This window comes from Labrus bergylta, chromosome 21 (genome assembly GCF_963930695.1).
Source record: "Labrus bergylta chromosome 21, fLabBer1.1, whole genome shotgun sequence".
In the NCBI taxonomy this organism is placed as follows: domain Eukaryota; kingdom Metazoa; phylum Chordata; class Actinopteri; order Labriformes; family Labridae; genus Labrus; species Labrus bergylta.
Window position 1 is genome coordinate 8149661 of NC_089215.1, and position 15144 is coordinate 8164804.

General features: G+C 40.2%; 1 protein-coding gene across 3 annotated transcripts in view; it reads right to left on the reverse strand.

The window, feature by feature from the left end:
• LOC109996052 (zinc finger MIZ domain-containing protein 1) overlaps positions 1-15144 on the reverse strand; it is a 120761-nt gene that overhangs the window by 81227 nt on the left and 24390 nt on the right. For 2 of the 3 annotated variants that reach the window (XM_020649993.3, XM_065949901.1), the window contains exon 2: positions 6517-6614. The exons of the other annotated variant lie outside the window; for it this stretch is intronic. The gene's annotated coding sequence lies outside the window, so the exon portion shown is untranslated. The remainder of the gene's footprint in view (positions 1-6516; positions 6615-15144) is intronic. 3 annotated transcript variants of the gene reach the window in all.

Sequence of the window (15144 nt, forward strand, 5' to 3'; positions counted from 1 at the left end):
CTGTCAAACTTTGAGCTATAACCAGCCGCACACCTGTGCTACCAATACACCATATTAACATGGCGGACATTTCCCTGTGATGTCACTTTTGGAGTGGAAGGCTAAAATGCTGTTATGTCGTGACCCTGGGTTCTTGGTTGTTAAATCAATAAACTTGTAAAAAATATCATTTCATCACTTTAACATACAATTTAAAGTAGAAATCTGGAAGAACACTAGAGTATATTTAAAGATAATACATTTACAACTCATTAGCTACTCAGAGACAACAGTTAATGTTAGCATACAGCCACTTCATTCACAATTAGCGACAATTTTAAGCCCTTCTTAGCGTAACTTTCTAGCTATTGGTAAAGCAAGGAAGGGACTGAATGAAATGGTAATATTAGCATTCAGTCACTATTTAGCAAAAGGTAATAATAACCAGGAAGTGAATATAAAAACAAACGGTAGCAATGAGGCACTAGTAAGTGGTTGTTGAATACAAAAACACAATGGTAGCATTCAGTCACATTTTAGCTAAAGGTGACGACAGCTTAGCAGTTGTTAGAAGCTAATGTTTGCATTGGTCTGATGGTAGCTAATAGGTTATCAAATACATTGTATTACCTATAAATATAACCTGATATTCCTAAGTATTTCAGCAGCCCCCCAACCAAACAAGTTGGAACCCCAACATTAAGACATTTGTAGCTTCTAGCTAATCACATTTACATTATTCCAAATTGTGAGTTATATTTTCTTCAAGTCACTGCAGCCGGCAGGACCCTTTTTTTCTGCAAGTACAAGTCATCACTTAAGCCCTGTATGCAATTAGGGTTTAAATGTAATTCATATAAGAAGCCAGACTAAAGCTAATCTCATAAAAGGACAAACAGAGCCATTAAAAGTCCTCTGCTCTTTACTTCATTACTGGCTCAGCTTGCTCTCCTTATGCAAAGAGTCCCCAGGTGCATGAATGTTTCATGGCCACCCTGCTGCCTGCTTCCCTCTGCTCAGATTCAGCCTTCCTCGCTCCTCCCCAAGGAAGCTCCAACTCCTCTGTCAATTGCACTCACTTACACCGAGCTACCATCATCATCAGCCATTAGTGTGTGTGTGTGTGTGTGTTGGGGGGGGCGGCGGCGGCGGCACATAAGACAGCTGTTTTGCCTTGATGACTCAATCATCCCCTTCAGTGGGATTAGCATCAGTATCATCATCCTCATCATCGCCTTTGATCCCAAAAATTACTAAACAAGTCTGAAATTGATGCCTATCAGCCTGTCTGCTGCAAATTCCTGGGCTTTCAAGATCTGACTACATTGTATAACACTCAATCACGCTGCAGAGCATGGAGAGATAAATTGGAACCATCCAACATATTTTAAAATAAAGCTTTTGATATGACATAGAAGCAAATTCAGAACCGAGGCTATAGTCCTCATCACACTAGCTGTGAGTTCCTGGTAATGTTTGCTGAATGTTATCACCGCCATGTCTGTCTCTCTAATGCTGCCCTATCGAATAAATAATATTTGGGGACTATCTGATCGTCTCATCCTATTCAGAAAGCTCACTAACCCTTTAAAGCTGCAATAACACTTTTTTAAGTTAAGGCAATCTAGGCAAAAAAAAAGTTCCTTATTTAGGACCCAGTCATTCTCACTCATTCTCCCCATTGGGATTGTAAAACTGTCGAATAAAGCCAATTTAAGAGCTTTGCATCCAGTTGGATGGTCCTGAAAAAAATGCTTAAATCTTAAAATAAACAAGTAACAATACTAGTCTAATGTTTGTGAGATAAATCAATACCACTTTCTGAAATATATTAGTAAAACAACTTGATGAACACCAACTACGGCAACGAGGATCTGGGCACGATTTAATACACCTTCATAAATGGATAAGATCAGATAAGCTGATGGACTCATTCAAGAGGATGAGCTACCAATGTTTGCATTATATTAGCTTTTAAGAGACAGCGATAATACAACATTGAGCAGAAGCTGTATGAGTCAGGTTAAGCTGGGTATGCCCTGGTTATATTTACAGCATCAGCATATCAACCTTATACGACCCATATTCATTGACACAGTCAAATATAATATTATGGCAGAAAGAGGCAGCTGAAGAGCTTGTTAATGCAGTCGTGTTTTAAGACGGTAGACCATTCAAAAGCCAACAGCATCTCAATGCCAAGTGTTACTTAAACGTATTTCCACATGCCATTGATAAGTTTGTTGGCTTGTGAAATGTGGTTTACTCATCATGAGCAGGAAAAGGGACGAGGTATCAGTAGAAGGCATGTCAAAGGAAAATCAGCTTTGGGAGGCCTTTATTTGCTAAGTCCTCTTTGTTTCCATTGTCTTTGTTTGAGTAGAGCCAAGCTAATAGCCAATACAAAGACACAAGATGTAAAGAGGCTTTATCAGGGTCACAGAACAGTGGGGAAGTTCATCTTGGAGCCAAGTGTTGCGTAATGGCTTCCTCCTGCTGTAAGTCAAGTCAGACCATCTGAGCGCTGTTGAGAACATCTGTCCTGAATGCACACTTTGTACCGCTGCAGTCACCCTGTCAATCAAACATGTTCGTGCATGTGTCACGTACTATCAACAGCCTCTGTGCATTTGTGCCTATACCGGTTCAGGGTGCACGAGCATCTACATTTGTATGTGTCTATGGGAAAGTAGAGTTGACGCCACGTCTATTTTTAGTCACAGTACACTGAGTACTGCCTCTGTTCCTAGGACAAGCAGGCGGGTCATCAGCAGCAGCAGCAGAGCACTAGGAAAGCTCCAGCCCTGCTCCCTGACCTCGGTCCTCCGACTCCTACATCAGTGGGAGAGACTTACAAGATTCCTGGTCAGTCGGGGGAGGCTATCTGCAAAAAAAAAAAAAAAAAAAAAAATAGGCGCTTTCTTGATGGATGCCATGTTCATCCACCTCTTTCTCTCTCCAGTGACTAATGGGCTCATAATTCAGCTGTCACACTGGCACGTTATCTCGCATTTTCTCACGGGAAGGATACCACCCTGGAACATCTCTGCCATAGACTAAAGAGAGAAAAGAAATGCCTCCCAACGTTGCTTTATTTCAACTAAAGGTACTGTGATAACAAGATGGGATTAGACACTAAATCCACGTTAAGTATTGAGACAAACCCAGACGGATAAGATAACAGATGGATCTCGAAAAACAGTGTAAAAACTCAACTTAGCTTAAGTGTGACCCTATTACTCACCCAGAAGTGTACAAGAAAAGAAAAAAAAAACCTTCAACCCTTATCTGGAACAAGTCATCGGTGAAACTTTGAGTTAGCAGTCTGCAACATCTCTGCCATGTTAACACAAAAGCTTCAAGGGCAAAATTCCAAGATAGTCGTTTCCTGTTAAAACATCATCAACATAAACTGTTCAATAAATTCAACAGGGTTAAATTGTGAACATTATCTTGGTATTCATGTTGGAGCCAAGTGTTGGCATTCTTGTCCAATTTTTACTTTTAAAAACATCTTGGCAGCCCTGCTCCTGATGTCTATTAAACGGTAGACCACACATCTTCTTTTTCCATTCCAGCGTTATAGTTTTATCTTCCATAAGACTTGAAGGCATTTGTTTTTAAGTCCTGAAGTTACAGACAGGTCATCTAAATAAATAAATAAATAAAAATGTAATACTGCTTGTTCTGTTTCCATGCCAAGCTCACCAAAGTGGCTTCTATCAACTTTTTTGTTGAAATGGGAAAATGTACTATGTCATTGGTCTTGTGCCTTGGATCTTACCAGACCAAGCTTCCACCTTTGACCAGCAACTTTATCCAACCAGTGTAACATTTGAATTTGAAAAAGGTCATTGTATGTTTCATTTTGTTTCAGGACACATCAGTTTGTCTATGTACTACAACAGCCCGATTACTGTATTTAGTTTAACAGCTTGTCATTCAGACTTCTGAGTGTTGGGGTTGAATATTAAGCTCTCACTGCTCTGTCATGTGCTTGTTTAATAAAGTACTTCCACTTGACTCAACACCGGTCAGTGGAACAAGGGAGTTATGATTAGGCCTGGGTGTGAAGCTGCTGCTAAGCATTAATTTGGCCGAGGTCTAGTGAATCAAAATGCCTGCCTGTTATTATATTCAACAGAAATCTCTTCAGAACCAGAGTTCACTCCAACCAGGGATAATAATCCTTCTAATAGGCTTAAATGAATTGAAACTTGAAGTTAAGTGGCGGGCTTGGCTCTCTTTGTTTGCGTGTGCAGAGGGAAGTTGGACATGTGTGCAGAGTCAGGGGCTCCAGGGCCAGGCCCTCTATCCTTCCTGTTCAGTTACCAGAGGCCTCACACTTATCAGTTCCAGATCTCACAAGAACAGAGAGAAACAGAGACCACTGACAGGAAGTCAACTTTTTTTTTTCTGGCCTTTTTTTTTTTTTTTTTTTTTTGTTCCTCTAGCAAGGTTAACAGAACGTTTGAAACCCTCACATTTCACAGAGGAAAGCAATTACTCAGAGCTCCAACTGAAGCAACGGAGACAAATGTCAACCTGGCTACCCTCAAACATCAACCACCTGAAATAAGACTTTGTTCATCGATGGCTTTCATCAACTTATCAACTAGACACTACCCAGCAAACAAGTAATTGATTGTAAGATTCATTTGTCAAAAAAAATAAAAAAGATCAGACTTTCATTAACATACTGCATGTCGCAGCAAAGACAAAGACAAATGCAGCAACTTTCTGGGATCAACCAACTGAAACGAAACAGGGCACAAAGCTGTAAAAGTCAACTGATTGATTAAACATCTTGCCATCATTTGTTCAATTATTTAAGCTCAAAAATAAGTTTTAGCTTCTCAAATATAAACATATTTTACTAGGGCAACAGAGACAAACAACAACCTTGGAACTTTCAGACATGAACCGACTGAAATGACGCTTTTGTTATGAACTGATTTTAACGACTCATCAATCAGACAATCAATGTAACAGACCTCTCCAACATTTCTGCAAATGTTTGGATCATTTCTGTAGATATATGGCCGGTCTTTTATATGTGTTCGCTTATTAAATGTTCTTACAATGGCGCATCAGAGACAAGACTAAGCTGACTAAACGAGCACTAGCTTAACTACTACTAGTTTAACTACTTCTATAGTTAAAGCCGCTTCAGTTACAGAGATTTTATTTGCCTTAAAATCTCGTGGATCACATTTTCCTAAGCGAGATTTTCACCATTTCGTGACTGCAGCCTCTCCATCAAACCCAGCCTAAAAAAAGACAACCTTGCATCGATAGTCAGAGTGAAAAACAATCTGTCACTGGGAGAGAGAGAGTTGACTCTGAACTGAAGCACTCGTGTCATGCCACTGTTCGTGTCATATCCCCCTTCGTTCCACTTGCTCTCGCTGCCTACCTCGCCTGACATTTCGACAATAATCACTTTGGTTTATCCCACTCAGCTGTGTGGCGGGCAGATGTTTGTCAGGGCACCGTATTTCTCAGCATTCACACTGCTCTAATCAAGATTAACCACTCTTATCTATTCAGTGTGTGTATGTATGTTGGATGCCCCAATTCCTAATCCATGAAGCCGAAGCTGTATTGTATAATACAGTGGACGAACCAATTACATTCCCTTTCCACGACATAATTCTCTCTTTTAGCGGAACATACACTGAACTACATATTGCATAAGGATAAACTGGTGGCCTGCTGTTAAAGTCCTTCCCTGCACACATTTGTCCAATTGCACATGGACTTCAACAAAACAGATCACACATCACAGCACTTTGTTAACCCCCCCAGGAGCTTCCAATGAAATCAACATGCTGTGCAAGGGGAGCTGACTCTGGCCACACACAAACTGCTGCCATTGAGTGTTTACCAAAGACACTTGAGCACAGAGGAGGATAGAGCATGTCCGAGCAAACAAAGTTGTAGTCTTTAAATCATTGTAGGGGAGGCAGATATCTGTTTCCATTAACAAGCTTTGTTTAACTTCTGTTGCAAAAAAACATCTTTCCAGGAATAGACTTTTTCCAACAAAGCAACATCACAGAGCTCAATAAATCTTAGGGATTAAAAACAAAATGATGCCTTGTTAATAGCTATGTTATTTATTTTGGCACAGGCACGAGTCCTGCTCTTAATTTGTGGTATTAATACCCACATTTCCCATAAAAAAAATGTTGCGATAGAGGGACTACAGACAAGGCTAGTTACTTGATTAAAAATGTTTGCCTTCATTGACTCTCTGGCTTTATTCACTTAGACCATCAACTGTAAAGTTCCTATTGTTCAACAGGGCAAATTTATTTTCTAAAAGTTGATCAAAGTCTAACCTGTTGTAAGATTATAAACCATTTAACGATACCTTGACTGTACTAAAAATAATGTTGAATACCGCTTGAATAAACGCTAATAGCTAAAAACATTAGCATAAAGTAACCACATTATCCACCCTAAAACCTGGGCTCCGCAGGTGCCATTGTACAAACAAATCTTTTTTTTTTTTTTTTTTTTTTGAAGACTCACCTGTGTTGACTTCAACTCTGGATTCTTCACCACCAAGAACCCCCCCACCCATTCACACACCAGGAGGGGAAACACTTCAGCGCCTCTTGTTTCTGTCCCTGAGAGAAATCAGAGGAGAGAAAAAAAAACAAAAAAACAAAAAAAAACATCAATCAGCGCTGCATTATCAGCCACTCTCCAAACCCTGACATATATTACATTTGCATTTGTTTTTTTTTCTGAAAATCAAGCAATGATTTCCCTCCTCACAGCTTCCTTCAGGCTCTGAGTGGCTTCCATCTTAATGTGATGTACTTCCCTTCTCTGCATGGATAAGCTCCTTCACGCTCCGGTGCCCATGAAGGACGAATCAAAACAGCAACTGATACTTCACATGATCAGTATGGTATCATAAACATCCGCCGCACAGTAAGTTCACTGACAGGGCGCATTCACAATCCACTCCAGATTGACAGATAAGCCTATTAAGAGAGACCTTCACTAATATTGCTTTGCACTTAGCCTATGCTTCCAGGCCTCTCATGCAAAGACCCGGTGACACTCAGATCTTGAAAATGACCACATTGGTTATTGTGAATTATAGTATTATAGGTTTTTTATCAATGTAAAAATAAAATAAAAAAATTGGTATATATTTCACACTCTGCCATAGCTCAATTGTTGTTGTTATACCTTTACCACAGTCCAAAATGCCTCTAACATTGCCTTTAAATTGGTGTCTTAGTAAGCTTTCTACTCAATATCATCATATACCATAGCTTCCATTCATGCCCCCAAAAATCAGTTCTTTCTCTTTACACAAAAGAGTTGCACACACAGCAAAAAAAAGCATATCATATCAAGTGTGCTGCTGGCAGATATTGAAAAGTCAAGCTAGCAAAGTGAAACATTTAGCTAGCAGTTTGAGTTTGAGCGAGCAAAATAGTGATAGGGTGAAACGGTTATTTTATCCTTGTTTATTGTGAAAATAATGATCACAGGTAAAATCACAACATTAACAGATTCATGAACAAGGTTTATCCAACACTCTTTGGTAGACAAAAGGATGTCAGAGAGGCTGTTAGCCGCTAACATGAACGTTAGCTCAACTTGATCGTAGGTGCCGCTAGCTTGTTTTCATTTTAAGTATTTTTCTGGGCCAGACCATACAACAACAACACCTGTCATACTTTATCCATACAGGCTCAGTGGTATAGCTTAGATTTGTTAAAAAATGATTTAAAAAATGTTTTAGTGTATCAGTGTCGCAGCTGTTAAATATGTGTGGAGCGGCTGATGTGTCTGTTGTAACTCTTAGTGACTGAAGCTTAAATATAAAGGACAATTTACATGGTGAGATAGATGACCTTCACACGAGAGGTCAAGTAGGTGACAGTTAAATTTAAAGTCCTCACTCTGAATAAAGGGTCTAGGTTAAAGCAGCACCTAAACATAATCATAATTAAAGGCAGTGTGGTTCTTAGCTGGAAGAGCAAAAAAAACAAACTGTTGGTTGCTTTCTATGCTCAAGCTTTGTCCTTTAATCAACCATAATATTTCAAAGAGCTGATAGAAATGGTGGATGAAAAGAAAGAAAACAAATGCCTTCAAGGTTTTTCTGTAGCGCAAGTGAATTTATGGAGTGTAGAAGAGTGTGACATGCCATTTTTTCAACTTAACACACTCTTTGTTTAATTCTTGGGCAACCCTTTTTCTGCATAATTTTCTGCTAGGCGAAACACAGAATACTGGCCATTTCTTTCCCCCAGCAGATCTCCAATGGCTTCTCCTGAGCTCACGCTTTTGTTGACAGCACCCGGCTGATGCTCCAAATGCAAAAACAGTGGAACCAAAAGGTGTACTTTCACATTCAGCGGGAGAAGGTGGCCTCTTGTGCCTTACACTGTTTTTAATCATTGTAAGATTTTTCAGGTAGTATTTCTCCCCTATTGTAAGTGTCACTCTGTGAAAACATAATGTGGAGGAGCGCTGTGGGCTCAGTGGGGTCGGGAGGGAGGGAGGAGAAGTGGCGAGGAAGAAGAAGAAGAAGAGGAGGAGGAGGGGGTTGATGCTGGGTCCCTCCTTTTTAAAGCCAGATTCTCCCCTGATACCTCTGTGCTATTCATCAACAGCCTTTCCAGAGCTGAGAAAAATCAATGTGCTCTGCACTGCAAACAGTTCATAATGACGGGGGATGGAGGGGAAAAAAAGCTCAACTGCAACAGAATTGATTTGTTTAAGTACAATAACACGGCTCTGCAGCGCGGCGAGGAGGAGGCTCGGAGCCCAGACAAAGACTGACTGGCAGCATAAAACCACAAGCAGTAATTGACAAACTGCTGGCAAAGTGAAAAAATGAAATACAGAAGCCTGTTATCTAATTAAAGGAGAATTTACACTCCATTTCTGAAAATTACCACCTGACAGAAGAAATAACACTTTTGAAACTCAAGTGGCTGCAAATGTTACGATAAGGCACGATATGATATGATAGGATACCATACTATACAATACACTTAATTGTTCCCTTGGGGAAATTTGTCATGGATTTATTTCATGATTTACCATCAAGGGTTTAAATAAATATTGGTTAGTCAGTCTTTTTTTTTTATAAAGGATCATCGAGTTCCTTTTTTTGCCAGAAAAATGACTCAATATATATGAAGTTATTTAATTAAGAAAGACAAAAAACTAAAGAAGCAGCAAATCTTCCCATCTGAGAAGTAAGTTCAAAAGTCTTAACAACAGTGTCACTAACTAAAAGGAGTGATTTATTAACACAGAATAATTGATATCGTAACTGTGTATGCACTTGTGAATGAATAAGACTAGCAAACAAGCAAAAATCCAGAAAAGATCATTTCCCACAAATACACACTTCTCCCTTTTTCATGCATACAAAAACTGCACACCAAGAGATATTACCCTGCACCCCGACACACACACACACACTAAAAATGTATGATCATTAGTTGGTCTTTTATTCACACAATTTGGAGCCACTGCAAAGGACATGCACATTCCTTTCCCACATAGACGACCAGAACAACACAAGATGAGATCCTGGACCTCCTGATTCTTGGGGGTGGGGGGAGCTGGGAGTAAAATGTGTCAAACCAGGCCAGCACAATAAACAATTCTCCCAGCTTAAGCCGGCCACATAGGTGCATTTATCATTGTTATTATTCCTTCACAGAGGCCCTCCCAGGTTTAATTGGGTCCTCATGGAGTCAAAATCCCTGCTGTCGGTGCAGCCACCAGAGCTGGACAGACTCAGGGTTTGGACTGGCTGCATGAAGAACAGACATTCAGTGCAAAGTTGCCATGAGACCCGCCGGCGAGTCAGACAGGGTCTTCGCTTGGACAATGAGAGAGGGACACCTGGAGAGAAACTCTCACCTGGCCCTGATCTCAAGGCTTTGGGGAAAAGCTCATGAGAGCCACAGGCCGTCTGTCCACACAGCCAGCTCTCTGCAGCCATTAGTCCCAGTGGGAAAAATTAGCATTTTAACTGTTAAACACAGTGGATTTTGAATGCACAAGGACATGAAGCATGTGGAAAGAGAATTAATTAGGTTTTTAAGAGGGTTTTTGGCCTCAATGAAAAGGGAAATAATGAGCTATAGTGATAACATAGGCACAGAAAACAAACATGCAGAGCTGCATTATCTTTCAAATATTTGCAGATTACAATTAAATCAAGTAAGGGGTATACTTGAAAACGCAACATTAACTAACCTTCTCTCTTTAGATGGGTATGTTACATAGTTTTAAAATCAGTACAGGAACCGTTTTGATCATTATTTTCTCAGTAAATATCATCTCAGGAACTTCTGACCCCCCGTTCACCCCCTAAACTTCGCTCCTCTTTGTAAGCTTGGCACCAAAACTCATGACGCCTGCTTGAGGCTGCTTCCTGTCTCTGAAGCCTTCAAGAAATCGACCAAGATATGCATCTTTACTTTTCAAGAAGACACTTGAGGGGGACACTAGATTGGTAAATGTAGGAATGACAGTCCGATTGTAAAGATTTCCAGCAGGAGAGAAAGGTTTCAGTTTCCAGAAGATCAGTGGAAGTTCACGCTGGAAATCATCTCACCTCACCATGTGTTTACATTTGCACTAATGATGGGGTTATAGACAAATTAAGTTATTTAACAGGAATTAAGTGTGCATGTCAATAACTCATCAACGTTCCAAATGACATGTTTTGTATGGACCACAGGGCTTTAAAGAATTATTGAATCACTATTCATGATACCGTTGGTAAACTGCTTCTTTAATTTCACTGTTAGTTTCAATTCAAAGAAGTCAAATCATAGAAAGGTCAATTAAAACTTGTTTTTTTTTTTAAATAATCAATAACTTTTTAAGGAAATCCCTTTGGGCTCTGGAAATGTTGTTGAGTATATCATTCAAAACTAATCTAATTTATAGACTTCATGATGAACCCTTTGACCATTCTGTTTAATTTAAAATAAAAACTATGACAGTTAGTTTGGTGTATTTGCTTAAATACCCTTTGGCTAAAGATGTACAGAATCTATGCCAGAAAATTTGGATTTTGGCATTCAAATCAATAAGCTGTTACTGAGGTTTAGTAGGATGTGTATCCTTTCATAAAACTAAAAATTGATAACATGAAACAGTGCAAGAAAAAAGAAACCTTCTGTTATCATTTGTTACTTGTTGTTATTGGACGCTGTGTGATTTCAATTTACTCTAAAGCCTTTTAGTGGAATGTTAACCTAATCTTGTAAATTACAGCGATGGTGTTATAAAGCCTGTATTAACTGTACTGTACTCACTGACTCTGAAATCCAGGTTAATAGAGGAGGGATTGAACATTTCCCCAACACACATGCCGCTGCTCTCTGTGGAACATCCATATGGATAGATACATTACACAGGGAGGGTTGTTGTTGGGCAAAAGCCATCAACAGTGAGAGTACCACTGCAGTAAATGAGAGCCGTAGTGATGATTACAGGTTTAGAGATAATGGTGTTTTAGCGTGATACATTCAGAGAGCATGAGACGCCGGCGTAGTTAGCTCCCCACTCCTCACTCTCTGCTGATTAACACAATCACTGGCGCCTAGTTAACCACCGCTGCTGTAATTATGTGCAGCCTCACACACACAAATCCTTAACAACACACACAGGAGCACACTGCAGTTGAACATGTTTTGTGCCACTAGATCAGCATCACAGAAACTACCAATTACGTGTTTCATCCATGCAAATGCAAGTCATTTACTTCCTGCTGCGCATAACTTCCCAATGTGTTTGCCCTCTAGCATCGGTTGTTTGTGTTGCGGATCACCTAAACAAGTTGAACACGTAATAGCTTCTCTTTCAACTGAGGCTAACTTTAAAGGATATTTTTAATTGATTAGCAAACTTTGGTGTAGAGTACAACATGCTCTTTTAGAAATTCTGTCTTTCAGTCATGGTAACATTGAACGTACAAAAATGACTGCTATTGTTTGGGAATAATGAGGCATCAAAAGGTTTAACAGGTGATGGCTAAATTAGCTAATGTTTCACAAGAAAATCTCAACTGCATTCAAATGTTGATGACAAACGCTCAATTCACAGACAAACTGCTAGTGCAAAACAGATAGTACAAAAGTTAGCTTTTATGTATGACCAGGAAGTTATTCTACTGGTATTATGTATGGAAAGAAAAGACCGCTTACTAATTTTAAGTTGAAGTCTGCCAGAAAGTAACAGACTACGTAAAATTAGCGATGATAGACGTTTGGTAAGCTTACCAGCAAGCTAATAGCTGACAAGCTAGCCAGGAACTAGCAGTTTGAGTGGTAACTAAACTTCTTTCTGTTTTTGTAGGTACAGTGGGAATAGGTTTTCCAATTCAATTTCTATTATTTAAGGACTTTCATTTCACTGAATTTAAATCAGCTATGTGTTGCTAAAGGCTTGGCAAGCCAGCCAGGGAGCTAAGCGCTAACACGCTAGCCAAGCTGGAAGGCTCGATCAAAACAGGTCATGAAACTTCTGCTTTCTATGTGCTGTCCTTTTTACTCCCCCCCCCCCCCCCCCCCCCCCCCCTTATATTAATTGCCATTTAATTTAAATATAAAGTTACTGAGACATTTAGGGGAAGCTATCTAACTCTTACTATTACTGATGGGGATTGATGGCACAAACCATGAAAATAAGACCCCTTATTGTGAAATGAAACCCCCTAATCATACCTGAATGTCCCTCTCTTTTAATTAGATGTGATGATGTCTTTGTGAGACTTACAGGAAGTGATGGCTTAAACACTGTACCTCCTCCTCCTCCTCTCCCTCTCAACAGTATATCTTGTTTCAAAAGGAAGAGCTGCCCGATCGGGCTCCTGTATTTTTCTTCCTTTGTTTCAAGTCTTTCTCTATCAGAGCGAGAAGGTGGTAGCAACTCCCACGAGGGAGATAGATAGAGGTGTAGGCTGCTGGCAGAGCGCTAAAGCAAAGAAATGCTGCACCGTCTGGCCACAGACATAAAAATGATGCCCCCCCCTCCTCCCCACACACCTCCCCTACTCTGTACTGCTTCATCTGCAAAGCAAACGGTGTGCCCTGCAGCCATAAATTCCTCTTTGGTCACCTAGCTGTTCTCCCCGTTTCACCGGCTGGAGAGCAGAGGAGGTTTCCTAAAGGTAAAAGACTTTATAATATAATGGGGACAAGCGATACAGAGGTATAGAGCGGTGATAGTCCTGAGCCAATTGCAAGAGGAGAGGTGGGTGTAATGAGGCCTGATCTGTCACAAGAAAGAACCAAGGACTTGTATTTGCATTTTCAGCCCTTTTCTTCATCTCCCGCCCTTATCTTTTCTTCCTCCTTCTCATAATAAGGAAAAAGGAAAAGCAATGAGGGGGGGGTGGGGTGGGGGGGGAGCTGACATATCCACAGAGGAATCAAGGGAGGGGAAAAGAGAGCACATTACTATTGGGAGGGGGGATAATGATTAAAGGCTGAGATGAACACAATCTGCTGGTTCAAGAGGAAAAATGGAGGAATTTCCAGAGCCAATAAGCAAAGAGACCTGCCTCTCCCTCGCTATTCAACCGTGACCATGCCGGCAGAAGCACATTTTCTACATCCGCTCCTTTGGCACGAGGGTTTCAAGCATATACAATCATTAGTGAACATAGGATGTAGATTTTTAAAACTCGTCTGCCTTCTAATGACGGGTAACACTACAGATTCACATGTGGCATTTCTCAAGATTGCGATTCTTCCAGCCAACTAAGAGGGCTACGATGACTCAGTTGCAGAGGACTCTCGAGGCGAAGAGGGAGAGGAGAAAGAGAAAGAAAAACAGCAACATCAATAATGAAGCGAAGGAGACGGGGGGAGAAAACAAAGCCGTTCATAACAAATGAGAAAACAGGCAGAGCGTCTCATTGCGAGAGCGCTAACGACAATCAATTAGCAATTGCTCATGATCTTGGGTGCGTCGGAGTATAAGGTGTCTTAATGAGTCCCATTTCCATTAGCTGCACTCGAGAGGGGTAAGAGGGAGGCTTCTCCTACTAGCTCCTCCATCTCAATGCCTAATGACTGCAAGAGTGGATTACTCCATCAATTCCACGCTTCTCTTTGTTTATCCCCTGCGTAAATAATGGTCAACCATTACAATGCATTAAGCAGGCCACTCTACGCAGAGCATTTTTGAGAGGCAGAAAGAGGAGCACAAGTGCTCCGACAGCATCCTCCAGTGATCTCTGTTAAATCGGCTAACACCAGCAATGTAGTGGCCAAGAGGACAGGGGGGGCATAGTGGGGCACCAAGCATCTGATGCTCTACACACATGTGGATGGATTCTACTGTGAGGTTTTGTTGGATTGTGAACATGTGATGCGTAAAGGTTAAGACGAGCCTTTACCTATGAATCCTTTTGGAGTTTGACAATGTCGCAATAAGGGGTCAGTTTAACCAAAAAACTGAAAAGTCTTTCTCCACCACCAGAACCAATGCAGATTATAGAATTAGTGCTGCCCCTTGATAAGGATGTTCTTAGTTCACTAGTAGTTGCTAGTAAACCCCAGTAGTCCATCAGTCTTCAGACATTAATGTTTCATTATGAAACTACATGTTTTGTAGCATTACTTATTTATAGCATTTATTTATATTTATTGCATCCCATTAATCCAGCCATCCAGATTTACCTAATAATTCTAATTAAATAATTAAATAATTTTGTCTACATCTGTAAATTTTGCAATTACTGTACATAGCACAGAATTACTGTACATAGCACAGACTCTTGCACTTTCTGCTTATTTGCACTTCTGGTGAGATGCCAAACCTCATTTCGTTACTCTATACTTGTATATGTGTAATGACAATAAAGTTGAATCTCATCTCATCTCAAGAATTTATAAAAATGTTTGCATTCCAGCGACGGAAATAGGTATTAGTATTATTAGGTATTAGGTATTAGTAACATTGTGAAAACTATACTACATTCCAGAGCAATTAAAACAATATCATGCCTCTCTGGACACATAAAACCAGCTGAATGTGATTGACCATGAAAACCTTTTAAAGCAGTTATGATTCTGAATGTGTTGAAATGATTACAAGCAGCTCTCCGGGTATTCTTTGGTCATTCCATCTGTATTTGGGAGATCACTG